This window comes from Chiloscyllium plagiosum, unplaced genomic scaffold (genome assembly GCF_037043375.1).
Source record: "Chiloscyllium plagiosum isolate Xiang-an unplaced genomic scaffold, Cpla_swu_hap1 HiC_scaffold_14, whole genome shotgun sequence".
NCBI lineage: Eukaryota > Metazoa > Chordata > Chondrichthyes > Orectolobiformes > Hemiscylliidae > Chiloscyllium > Chiloscyllium plagiosum.
In genome coordinates this window covers 102,494,129-102,508,274 of record NW_028270152.1, presented here as the reverse complement: position 1 = coordinate 102,508,274, position 14,146 = coordinate 102,494,129, and the positions used below count along the sequence as shown (strand labels likewise).

Below are 14,146 nucleotides of genomic sequence, written 5' to 3'. Positions count from 1 at the left end.
TGCATTTTCTATTTCTCCTGGTATCTCCTTTAGTACCCTGGGATGCATTCCATCAGGGTCAGAAGAGTTTTCTGTCATTAGCTCAATTAATTCCAAAAGTCCAACACTAGCTGTTCCGTAATAATGATAGTTTCCAAATCCTCACCTATGTTTGTCTCTTTGCTAATTATTGGCAAGATATTAGTTTCCTCCACTGTGATATCCCATAATTAAATGTTCCTTCTCATTTTCCAAAGGACCAACATTTACTTTAGCCACTTTTCTCATTCAATATAACATTTTGCTATCTGTCTTTATAGTCTGTGCTAGTTTATTTTTCTCATGTTCTACCTTACTTTTCTTTATAGCTCTTCTGTGGCTTTCTGTTGACCTTTAAAGTTTTCCCAGTTCTAGTTTCAGGCTGTTTTTGGCCACTTTGCATGCCTTCTCTTTCAATTTGATTGCTTTCCTTAGATACCCATCGCAGAGTATGCCTTTTCGGACAGTCCTTCCTTTTCACTGAAATATATAATTGCTGAGCACTTTGTAAAATGCCTTTGAAAATCTTTCACTGCTCATCAACTGTCCCACCATAAAATCTTTGTTTCCAGTCTACTTTATCCTGGTTCTCCCTCATTCTATTGTAGTTCCCTGTGTACCCAGGTATTAGATTTTATCTTCACACTCTCCATATATATTCTAAATTCAACCATACAGTGATCATTTCTTTCAAGAGGATCCCTAACTGATTCCTGTCTCATTGCACAGGGCCAGATGCTGGATAGATTGCTCCCTTGTCAGTTCCATTTCATACTGTTCAAGAAAACTGTCATGGATACACTTAATAAACTCAAGGCTACCCTGACTGAGCTGGTTGTCAAGGGCAGGTCATGTCTCACAAACCTCTGAGTTTTTTGAGAAGGTAACCAAGCATGTAGATGAGGGTAGGGCATTTGACGTGGTACACATGGACAAAAGTAAAGCCTTTGACAAGGTTCCACATGGTAGGCTGTTGGAGAAAATGCAGAGGCATAGAATTGAGGGTGATTTAGAAGTTTGGATTAGAAACTTGCTTTCTGAAAGAAGGCAGTGAGTGGTGGTTGATGGAAAATATTCAGCCTGGAGTCCAGTTACTCGTCACGTGCCACCAGGATCTGTTTTGGGACCACTGCAGGTGTAGGTGAATGGTTTAGGAAATTTGCAGACGACACTAAAGTCAGTGTAGTGGTGGACAGTGTAGAAGAATGTTACAGGTTACAAGGGGACTTGGATAAACTGCAGAATTGGGCTGAGAGGTGGCAAATAGAGTTCAATGCAACTAAATGTGAGGTGATGCACTTTGCGAAGAATAACAGGAAGGCTGAATACTGGGTCAATGGAAAGATTCTTGGTAGTATGGTGGGCAGAAGGATCTTTGAGTCCATGTACATCGATCCCTGAAAGTTGCCACCCAGGTTGATAGTGCTGTTAGGTTTCATTCATGGAGGGATTGAGTTCCGAAGTTGAAATACCATACTGCAACTATACAAAACGCTGGTGCAGCCACACTTGGAATATTGTATTCAGTTCTGGTGCCCATATTTCCAGAAGGATCTGGAAACATTGGAAAAGGTACAGAGAAGATTTACCAGAACATTGCCTGGTGTGGAGAGAAGGTCTTGTGAGGAAAGGCTGAGAGACTTGAAACTCTTCTCATTGGCAAGAATAAGTCTAGAGGGGATTTGATAGAGACATACAAGATGATCAGAGGATTAGAAAGGTAGACAGTGGAAGTCTTTTTCCAAGGATGATGACGTCAGCGTGGGGGGAATGGGGGTGGAACCCTGCTCATGACTCCACCCCCATTCCCCCACTCCAGTTACAGGCTCTGCCCCCACTCCCAGCTCCACACCCACACCAGATCCCAGCTCCCAGCCCTGCTGAGTTTCCACCATCCCTCCAGACCTTCCCCTCACTGAGGACGAACGATCAGTCCTCAGCAAAGGACTCACCTTCATCCCCCTCCGTCCATGCATCAATGAATTTAATACACGCCGTGACGTCGAACCCTTCTTCTGCTGCCTCCACCTCCGTGCTTACTTTCACAATCAGGACTCCCACCCACCTTCCGAGGACTCCTTCGCCCAACTCCAACGCACTACATCCACTTGGACACCCGCGCTGGCTTATTACCTGCCCTCGACCTCTTCATTTCCAACTGCTACCGGGACATTAACCGCCTCAACCTGTTTATCCCCCTCGCCCAATCCAAACTCTCACCCTCAACGCGCAGCCCTCCAATCCCAACCGCACCATCAAGCCAGCAGATAAAGGGGGTGCAGTGGTAGTCTGGCGCACTGACCTCTACACCGCTGAAGCCAAACCCCAACTCGAGGACACCTCTTCCTACCGCCCCTCGACCATGACCCCACCCCCCTCACCAAACCATCATCTCCCAAACCATACAGAACCTCAATCTCAGGAGATCTCCCACCCACAGCTTCCAACCTCAGTCCGGGAACCCCGCACTGCCCGGTTCTAACTCCTTACCAAGATCCACAAGCCTGACCACCCTCGCTGACCCATTGTCTCCGCATGCTTCTGCTTCACTGAACTCATCTCTACCTACCTCGACACAGTCCTATCCTCCCTTGTCCAGGAACTCCCCACGTACGTTCGATATACCACCCACGCCCTCCACCTCCACCAATACTTGTTTCACCGGTGCCCAATGACTCATCTTCACCATGGATATCCAATCCCTCTGCACCTCCATCCGCCATGACCAGGGCCTCCAAGGCCTCCAAGCCCTCCGTTTTTTCCTCTCCCAACGTCCCCAACAGGACCCTTCCACCGACACACTCATTCGTTTGGCCGAACTGGTTTCTCCTTTGAATCCTCCCACTTCCTCCAGACCAAAGGGGAAGCCATGGGAACACGTATGGGCCCCAGCTATGCCTGTCTCTTTGTTGCCTACGTAGAACAGTCGATCTTCCGTAATTACACCGGCACCACTCCCCATCTCTTCCTCCGCTACATTGATGACTGCATTGGCGCCACCTCATGCTCCCGCGAGGAGGTTGAGCAATTCATCAACGTCACCAACACATTCCACTCTGACCTTAAATTTACTTGGACCATCTGACACCTCCCTGCCCTTCATGGACCTCTCCATCTCCATTAATGACGACCGACTTGACAGTGACATTTTTTTACAAACCTACCGACTCCCACAGCTACCTGGATTACACCTCTTCCCACCCTACCTCTTGCAAAAATGCCATCCCGTATTTCCAATTCCTCCACCTCCGCCGTATCTGCTCCCAGGAGGATCAGTTCCACCACAGAACACACCAGGTGTCCTCCTTCTTTAGAGATCGCAATTTCCCTTCCCACGTGGTTAAAGATACCCTCCAACATATCTCGTCCACATCCCGCACCTCTGCCCTCAGACCCCACCCCTCCAACCGTAACAAGGGCAGAACGCCCCTGGTGCTCACCTTCCACACCACCAAAATACCCAAATCATCCGCCGACATTTCCACCATCTCCAAAAAGATCCCACCACCAAGGATATATTTCCCTCCCCACCCCTTTCCGCCATCCGCAAAAACCATTCCCTCTGCGACTACCTGGTCAGGTCCACGCCCCCCTACAACCCACCCTCCCATCCTGGCACCTCAGGAATTGCAAAACCTGGGCCCACACCTCCTCCCTCACCTCTATCCAAGGCCCTAAAGGAGCCTTCCACATCCATCAAAGTTTTACCTGCACATCCACTAATATCATTTATTACATCCGTTGCTCCCGATGTGGTCTCCTCTGCATTGGGGAGACTGGACGCCTCCTTGCAGAGCGCTTTAGGGAACATCTCCGAGACACCCGCACCAATCAACTCCATCGCCCTGTGGCCCAACATTTCAACTCTCCCTCCCACTCTGCCGAGGACATGGAGATCCTGGGCCTTCTTCACCGCCGGTCCCTCACCACCAGACGCCTGAAGGAAGAACGCCTCATCTTCCGCCTTGCAAAACTTCAACCCCAGGGCATCAATGTAGACTTCAACAGTTTCCTCATTTCCCCTTCCCCCACCTCACCCCAGTTCCAAACTTCCAGCTCAGCACTGTCCCCGTGACTTGTCCTACCTGCCTATCATTTTTTCCACGTATCCACTCCACCCTCCCCCGCCTCCGACCTATCACCTTCATCCCCTCCCCCACTCACCCATTGTTATCTATGCTACTTTCTCCCCACCCCCACCCTCATCTAACTTATCTCTCCACGCTTCAGGCTCTCTGCCTTTAATCCTGATGAAGGGCTTTTGCCTGAAACGTCGATTTTACTGCTCCTCGGATGCTGCCTGAACTGCTGTGCTCTTCCAGCACCACTAATCCAGAATCTGTACCGCACCACATCACTTTGCCCCACAATCGTGGTATCTGGCTGTGCACAAGGAGGAGTGGCTACACTCTGTATTGAGATGCCCGGGGGCCCAGAAACACATGGTAAAGACTAAAATCACCAGTGCATTGAGAGCCCCACCACATTGTTTGCATGTTCTATTGTTTTTACTCTGTTCCTGCCTTCCCTTGTTTTTTTCTGAACAAAAAGTTGTTATTACACACACCTGCACAAGCTGTGAAATGAACTCAGGCCTCTCGATCCAAGATTCGGGATATTTTCACCACATCACAAGGAATCGACTCTAACTTCCTTTGTTCCTTAGCCTGCTGAGTCACGCCTGAATCAACTCTGCAATTGGGAGGAAGGGGCGGAACAGGAGGACCGAGCAGCGGCCGGTCCGCCAACCAGAGTGAGTGAGGAGCGGGGCCAAAGCATTCTCGGGGAGTGAACGCTTCAGGATTGGTCAGAAAGCATGTTATGTTGCAGGATTGATCATCCTCATTACATCGTGGAGCATTAAACCTCTCCCATGAATCAATATGAGATTTTTAAGAAATAGTTGAGATGTAAATCTGATAACGTACATTAGGGAGATTTAAACAATCCTTAGATAAACACATAGGTGATTTTGCAATAGTGTAGGGGACGAGTAATTCATAGGTCGGTTTACACAACTCGAGTAAGAAACTTATTTTCAAATTCCCAGAACGATTGGTAATTTACATACCTGGCTCGTATGGTTAAGTTAGACCGAATATTCTATATACATACTAAACAGCTCAATGACTTTAACTCGACAGAGCAAATGTTAATGACTAATATTTCACCCATGATCCTGTGCGGATATGAATATTCTCTATAAACTCACCGGTAATCTCAGACGCACGCGCAGTTTGGTTTCTATGTGGAGCATGCGCAGTGTCGCATTGATCAGGGTACAGAGAGAGAGAGAGAGACATGGAGCTGCTTTCTCCGGCAGCGGCTGCGATCGGCTTCAGAGAGCGGCGCTGCGGGCCGGTGTGTGGGAACCTCGCTGGGAGAAAGGAGCCGAGAGATTTCACAGGTCCTGGATACAGGTTAAAAATAACTCGATAAAGACCCTCCAGGCCCGGGTAAGGAGGCGGCGGTCTCTGTTGGGGAAGCGGCCCAGGGTCACGGCCGCCATTTGTTTGAGGGAAGAGGGAGCGCGGGCCTGAGGGCCGCCATCTTGAGAAGGTCAAGGTGCAGGAGGGCGGGGCTCTCGGGGTTTGTAGAACAATCAGAGGAAAGGGAAGACCCATTGTTTCTGATTAATCCCACGGACACAGCGTCACTGGGCAGTCCCGCAGGAATATCCTCTCTCAGTCCTGCTGGGATGGTTCACCCAGTCAGAACCAGCAGCTCTCCTCCTCTCTCAGCTCCCCTTCTGTCCTTCCTGCAGCATCTGTCCCCTGGGACATTGAGCTGCCTGTCCTGTCCCTCAGCTGTTGTTCCTGTAATACCTGTGATATCCCAGTCCCCTCTTAGATTACTTCACTAAAGACAGGAATGCACCCGATGGATTTTTCTTAACATCAGCAATTGTTTAATACTCATTTACAGGTTTTTAATTACATCGTTTTTGAAGCATTTACTTCACATTCAATCATTTGCAATGGTGGGATTTGGATTTGTGTCCAGAGAACACTTGCTGAGTTTCTGAATAAATTGTCACACAATAATGCCACGAGGCCATCACTTTACCTGCTCACAGTTTGTATATCCCAGTGCAACATGAATCAAAACCCTTTCTTCCTGCACAATTGTTTGACCCGGCACTCTGGTGATGTGACTCAGTACCTCTCCATGTGGTATCCCTCATTGTGTGGGTCGAATTGCTGCTTCTGTCAGCGTCTCTCACTCTTGAAGCTACTCCAGATCATGAGCCAACAGAATTCTCTACTCCAGAGAGATGAGGCAGCACAGGTCAGGAATGTAGACTGGGATTTTCCAGATCTCTGGCTCAGTGCCATTCTATATGTGTCACCCTCAAAGCATTAGTCTAATATCCCATTCTGCCTGTTTCTGTGTCTTCTACAGGTACTCATGGAGTTCCTGATTCAATAGACTTGCCAACTGCTGGTTGGGACAATGGTTGGTCAGCCAGAAAGACAAAGTCGGGGAGGTCGGGAGTCTTCAATAAATCCTGCTGCCAGGTAGGATCATTCCAGTGCACAGAGCAGAAAGTAATAAGGGGGATCCAAACATCAGCTAACAAGACATGACATAGAGAAAGTGCTGGAGGGGGAGCACAGTACAGACACACCCCAGGCTCAATCACCACGCCTGCTGCAAGTTTTGTTGTAATGAGACAGAATCCGGAGTTATCAGTCCAGGCCTGTGCTTTCTTAGGGAGCATCAGAACAACTGAGGGGAAAGCAGGCCTCCCACGAGAGGGTAGTAATGCTGCCTGGGATCTTTCTCTCTCCAACACTTTATCTATTGAGGACCAGTGTCTTCAATCATTCTAACTCCTATAACAGTTCCTATCTCTGTCATCTCCTCCCCTCTCACCAATTATTTTACATATTTGAAACCTCCAGTCCAGATGACCATCCATATCGCTGTAACTTGCTTCAGTCTCTACAATATGCCTTGTCTCGATAATCTCCTCCTCCAATAACTGGAGACATCGGGTCTGTTTCTATGCGGCATGACTCTTCGGCCGAGGTTTCCTAAATGGAATGAGTCGCGTTTGCCTGTGTTTGACTCATATCCCTTCAAACCTTCTCCTCTCCTCGTACCTGCCCGAGTGTCTTTTCCATTGTAATTGTACTTGTTTTCACCATTTCCTCTGGCAGTCCATTCTGTCTATGCACCATCCTCTGTGGATAATGTTGCCCCTCAGCTCCCTCTTTAAATCCTTGCTCTCTCGCCTCACGTTTATGCCTCTAGCTTTGGACTCACCTACCCTTGGCTTTTCACCTTACTTAGACCCTAAATGGTTTCATAAACCTTTATAAGGTCACCCCGTGGCCTCCTCTGCCCAGGAGAAATATTGACAACAATGTTACAAATATCTCCAACTCATGTACTCAATGCTCTGACCAACGAAGACAAGTGTGCCAATTGCCATTTTAACACCCTGTCGCCCTGTGATGCCAGTCCAAGGAACAATGTAACTGCACCCCTTTGTCTATTCCTTTTCTACAACACTGTCCAGGGCCCAACCATTACCCGTGTTAGTCCTCCCTGGTTTGTCTTAACTAAATCCAACACCTGAATTAAATTCCATTTTTCATTCCTTGGCCCACTGGCCCAGTTGATTAACATCCCCTTCGATAACTATATTCCCTGCCCACTCTTCCACTCATCTTGGTATCCACAAACATACGCACAGGGACTCCTATATTTTCACTCAAATTGTTTATGTAAATGGTGCACAACAGTGGTCCCAGCACCAATCCTGAAAGCACACTGCTGGTCAGAGGCCTCCACTCTGAACAACAACCCTCTCCCATCACCCTCTGTCTCCCACTGTCATCCCATTTTGTATCCAGTTGGCGAGCTCTCCCTGATCCCTTGTGATCTACCCCTACTAACCAATGTATCATGCTACATCCTGAACAAGGGTTTGCGGAAGCCAGAAACAACGCCTGTTGCTCTGCTTTCATCTATCATTTTGGTAACATCTTGAGCAAACTCCAGTCAAGTTTGTGGGACATGTTTTCCCATGCACAAAGCCATGCTGGCTGTCCATAATCAGGCCTTATCTTTTCAAATGCATGTAAGGCCTACCTCTCAGAATGACCTCCAACAACTGACCCACCCTGATGTCTCGCTCATCAGTCTGTAGTTCCCTGGCTTTCTCTTGCAGCCTTTCTTAATTAATGACACAACATTATAATCATAGTCAGAGTCAAACCGCACTGTTCGGTTAACGCTAACCATACTCTTAAACTAATCCCGTCCCACCTTCCTGTTCCTGGATCATATCCCTTCAAACCTTTCCTATTCCTGTACTAATCCAAATGTCTTTTAAACATTGTAATTGTCCCCACATTCACCCCTTTCTTGGGAAGTTAATTCCACACACAACCCACCCTCTATGTAACAATGTGCCTCTCATGTCTTTTTTTTTTATATGTCTCTCCTATAAACTTAAAAATGTAGTGCCTTGTCTTGAAACTCCCCTGTCCATGGGAAAAGACAACTCCCATTAACTCTATCTATCCTCCTCATGATTTTATAAACTTCTATGAGGTCATCTGTCAACATTCAGGTTTCAGTGAAAAATACCAACCTATTCAGCCTTTCTTTAGACAGAAGCCTTTCGTACCCAGCCACATCCCAGTAAGTCTCCTCCCAACCCTTTCCAGTTTAATAATATCCTTCCTATAACTGGACGACCAGAACTGGACACAGTATTCCAGAAGAGGACTCACCAATGGCCTGTATAATCTCAATGCGACTTCCCAACTCCTATATCCAAAGGACTGAGCAATGAAAGCAAGTGAGGCAAGCACCTTTTTTTTAAACTATCCTGTCTCTCCATGTTGCAAACTTCAAAGAATTATGTAGCTGAACCCTGAGGTCCCTCTGTTCTACAACACTACCGAAGGTCTTGCCATTAATTGTATAAGTCCTGCCCGTGTTTGTTGTACCAAATGCATTACCTCGCATTTATTCAGATTGAACTCCATCTACAGTTTTTCAAGCATTCACACATTTCATCAGGATCCCTTTGTAATCTCAGAAAACCTTCTTCACTGTCCACAATGCCACCCTCCAGTCTATCAGCCTATCACATGCAGCTCTCTATGGTACAAATATCTCTGCTCGGGGCCTTACAATTTCTTCACCAGCTTCCCACAATGTCCTGAGATACATTTGATCAGGTCCTGGGGATTTATCTACCTTTGTGTTTTAAAACCTCCAGCACCTCCTTTTCTATAATGTGGACTCATTTCAAGACATTGAGTCATAGAGATGTACAGCACGGAAACAGGCCCTTCGGACCAACTCCTGCATGAAGTTTCTAGTCACATTTGCCACAATTTTGCCAATATCCCTCTGAACCCTTGCTATTCATACACCCATCCACATGCCTTTTAAATGTATTTCTATCAGCCTCCACTATTTGCTCTGGCAGCTTATTCCATCCACTCTGCGGGAGCCAGTTGTCCTTTAGATCCCTTTGAAAAGTTTCCCTCGCCTGGGGAAATGACCTTGTCTATTGACCCTGTCGATGACCATCATGATTTTAAACACCTTTTATCGGTTAACTCCTCAGCTTCCCATGTTCAAGTGAAAACAGCCCCAGCCTATTCAGGCTTTTCCCTGAAGCACAAATCCTCCAACCCTGGCAACATCTTTGGTCATTTCTTCTGAACCCTTTCATGTTCCACGACATCCTTCCGATGGCATTGAGACCAGAATTGCACACAGTATTCCAATAGTGGTCAGGCCAAACACTGTTTAATTCGCAGAGCGCCCCAGTCGTTATCCACAGTAAGTTCCAAAGTGAAATATTTGTTTCGGATCGTTGGCTTCATTGATCATTAAGGATACCGGGTTTGTCCCGAGCTCTTCTTTTGCTCTTAATACACTTGTAGAGTCTCTTTGGATTCTCGCTAACTTTCTCTGCCAAAGCTATCTCGTGTCTCCTTTTTACATTCCTGATTTCCATCCTAAGTGTATTTCTACAGCCCCGATGCTCCTGAAGGGATTCCCTTGAGTCAGCCAGTTATATCTGACATGTGACCCCGTTTTTTCTTGACCAGAGCCTCGAAACTTAGCCAGTGTTTCCAAATTCAGTCAGCACTGACCTGCACACTAACAGGAACACGCTGGCACTGAACGCTCCTTTTATCTCGGTTTTACAATATTCCCAGTTGCCAGACTTCCCTTTATCTGCAAATAGCCTCCCCAGATCTACTTTAAAAATTCATGTCTAATACTATCTTGCTCCATTGAATAACTTTAACTTGTGGACCAGGCCTGTCCTTTTTCATCGCTATTTTCAAACTAATACAATTGTGGTAACTTTCCAAAGTGCTCCCCCACTAACACCTCAGTGCCATTCCGTACCTTGTTTCCCAAGGGGAGGTCAGGTTTAGCCCCATTCTCCAGTTGCGCCACTTACATAATGACTGGGAGTTTTCAGAACACACTTAACAAATTCCTTCCATCCAAATGTTTAACTTAGTACCAATCTCAGTCCAGGTTTGGAACGGTTAAGATTCCCTATCATTACAACCCTATTATTCTAAGAGATATCTGAAATCTCCTGACATATTTGCTCCTTCATCTCCCATTGCCTATCACTGTAGAACGACCGTAGAAAACTAACAGCCAATTATTATTTCTCAGTTCCACCAATATCGCTTAACTGGGCGATCCTGCATGAATACTCCCTCTAGGTACTGCTGGGATGTTTCCCCCAATCAAAACCATCAGCTCTCCTCCTGTTTTGCCACCTGTTCTATCCTTCCTGTAGCATCTGTCCCCGGAACATTAAGCTGCTGGTCCTGTCGCTCCCTCAGCTGTGTTTCGGTAATACCTATGGTATCCCAATCCCATGTTCCCATCCACGCTCTGGGTTCATCTGCTTTGTCTGTCTGGCCCTTTGCATTGAAATAACTGCAGTTTAATCCACCAGTTTTCCCTCATTGTCTGCTATGTTCTTGCCTGCCTTGTCTACTTATATTGCTCTCTTGAACATTTGTACCAGCCTCAACTTTCTTTCTGGCCTTACGACTCTTTGGGGTCACACATTCCTGCCTGACGAGTTTAAATCCTCTCGAGCAGCTCCAGCAACGTTCCCCACCAAGATGTGGGTCCCCCTCCTGCTCCCCTTTTCAGGTGTATTCCCCACTCTGTCTATCTGTGCTGACACCTCCAGAGATCTCAGGACTTGCCCACCAAGGTCCCTGTGTTCCTCAGTACTCCCGGAGGACCTACCATTCATGATGTCTCTCATTCGTTTATTAGACTTTCCACAGTGCATTACCTCACAGTGATCAGAAGTAAACTCTGTCTGCCATTACTCTGCTCAGTTTATCATCTGATCGATATCAGACTGCAGCCTGAGTCCTTCCCGCTCACTGTCGACAACACCCTCATCTTTTATGTCATCTGCAAACCTACTAGTGATTCCTTCTGCTTTCCCATCCGAGTGATTAATGTACGTAACATCCAGCAATGGTTCCTGCACATATCCCTGTGGTACATCCGCTGGATAATGGCTTTCAATCACAAAAACAACCCTCCACTATTTGTGGAGCCAATTTACCAACGTATCTTGGATCCCATGGGCTCTTCCCTTTTGGTCCAGCCTTCCGTGTGGGACCTCGTCAAAGACCTTAATGAACTCCATATAAACCACATCATCTGCACGGCCCTAATCAATATCAGAGGACAGTGGTCTACCAACTCCATACAGACAATCCCAAATGAAATTGCGGGGGTATCCATTTTTGGCGAATATATTGTATAGGTGTTCTTCTTCCTCTTTTTGCAGTTCTGGTGTGTGCTGCAGAGTGTTGTGGCCCTTTTGAACAGTGTCTTGATGCAACTTCTTTTGTGTGTGTTGGGGTGGTTGCTTTCGTAGTTCAGAACTTGGTCTGTGTGTGTGGCTTTCCTGTATACCTTTGTGGTGAATTCTCCGTTCGGTGTTCTCTGTACCGTCACGTCTAGGAATGGGAGTTGGGTGTCCTTTTCTTCCTCTCTATTGAATCGGATTCCTGTGAGTGTGGCGTTGATGATCCGGTGTGTGTTCTCTATTTCTGTGTTTTTAATGATTACAAAGGTGTCATCAACGTATCTGACCCAGAGTTTGGGTTGAATTTGCGGTAAGACTGTTTGTTCTAACCTTTGCATTACTGCTTCTGCTATGAGTCCAGAGATGGGTGAGCCCATGGGTGTGCCGTTGATTTGTTCATATATTTGGTTGTTGAATTTGAAGTGTGTTGTGAGGCACAGGTCCAGTAGTTTGAGTATGCCGTCTTTGTTGATAGGTTCACCGTCCTGTTGTCTGTTGTGTATGTCTAGCAGGTTGGCTATTGTTTCTCTGGCTAGGGTTTTGTCGATAGAGGTGAACAGTGCCGTTACATCGAATGAGACCATTGTTTCTTCCTTGTCTATGTGTGTTATTTCTGATGATGTCCAAGAATTCATGTGTTGATTGTATAGAGTGTCTGGATCCACTGATCAGATGTTTCAGTTTCTGCTGTAGTTCTTTAGCCAGTTTGTGTGATGGTGTCCCTGGTAGTGATACTATGGGTCTGACTGGGATGTCTGGTTTGTGCACTTTAGGTAGTCCATAGAATCTGAGGGTGTTGTTGCTTTCAGGTTTCATTCTTTGTTGTCAGGCTTGGTTATCTGTCCTTTTTTTATTTTTAGGTTTCTATGTGTTGTTTATCCTATTGGTGAGCTGCGGGGTGGGGTCAAACTCCTCGCAAGTTCATCCACAGATGCCTCAGGGAAAGACAACAGAATGAAGACATGCCACGATGCAAAGGACGAGCCACACTACCATACATCAAGAACATTTCGGAACTGACAGCCAGACTACTGCGACCACTAGGACTCATAACAGCAGACAAACCAATAGGCACACTCAAGCAACAACTCACCAGGACGAAGGACCTGACACCCAGCATGAGCCAAACCAACGTGGTGTACAAAATCCCATGCAAGGACTGCACAAAACACTACATAGGACAAACAGGAAGACAGCTAACGATCCGCATCCATGAACCCCAACTAGCCACGAAACGACACGACCACCTATCCTTCGTAGCCACACACGCAGCTGACAAGCAACGTGAGTTCAACTGGGACAACACTACTATTATAGGACAAGCCAAACAGGGAACAGCCAGGGAATTCCTAGAGGCATGGCACTCATCCACAGTTTCAATCAATAAACTCATCAACCTGAACCCAATATACCGGCCACTGCAGCGGACAGCTGGAACTGACACCGGAAGCGGCAGATGCAAACCACTATGGTTGCTAGAGGAAACATCACAGAAGCGCTTCATAGGAGGCTCCCTGAGGAAGTCACTTAGACAGGGGACGAAACGTCTGCAACACAATTTCCCAACTCTGCGAACAGAACCACAACAATGAGCACCCGAGCTACAAATCTTCTCACAAACTTTGAAGCCCTTTAGACTCTACAAAGCTCCGTCATGAACAAACCACCATCTCTCTATTTCCTTTGCCTTCTTCAGTGTCTGCAACTCGCGCTCCAGTAACGTTCTTTAGTTACTCTAGGTCTGCATAGCTCCCCAGATAACCTGTTCCATCCCCTACAGCTCCCTCAATCACTGTAACACCCTCGGCTCTGTCTAATCCTCCTCTTTCCCACTGTCTTCCAAGCACAACGGCGATCCTGTAAGAGAGCAGTGCGGAATGGGATGTTATAAATCGCAGCTGAGGCTTGAGGCCTACCATTACCTGGGAATCACAAGGGGAGAGAACTTGAGCGAGTGCAGCACAGAGCGGGAGAATATAAATCAGCAGCGAGGATCAAGGCCGACTGGGACTTGGATTTGGATAAAAAGCAGAGCAGGAGGCTTGAAATCAGCACCGAGTCACAGAGGGAGTGACCGTGTGAGGGAGCAACTTGGAGCAGGAGCATGAGGCTGACTCACACCTGGGAGAATATAAATCAGCACTGAGGATCGAGGCCTAGTTGTACCTGGGAGTCACAGAGACGGTGACCCTGTGAGGGAGCAGACTGGAGTGAGAGCTGGACGATTACACGTCCGAGGAGACACATCACTGTGTATGCACGTGTCCCTCCATTGTTCTGTGT

The 14,146-nt window shown here is 47.1% G+C and overlaps 1 long non-coding RNA gene across 1 annotated transcript; it reads left to right on the top strand.

Moving 5' to 3' along the window:
* The first annotated feature begins 5,305 nt into the window (after positions 1 to 5,305).
* On the top strand, positions 5,306 to 12,809 carry LOC148148078 (uncharacterized). The gene is made up of 3 exons (XR_015759314.1): positions 5,306 to 5,425; positions 6,421 to 6,536; positions 12,724 to 12,809. It is a non-coding gene; the product is annotated as an uncharacterized LOC148148078 (long non-coding RNA).
* The last annotated feature ends 1,337 nt before the right edge of the window (positions 12,810 to 14,146 follow it).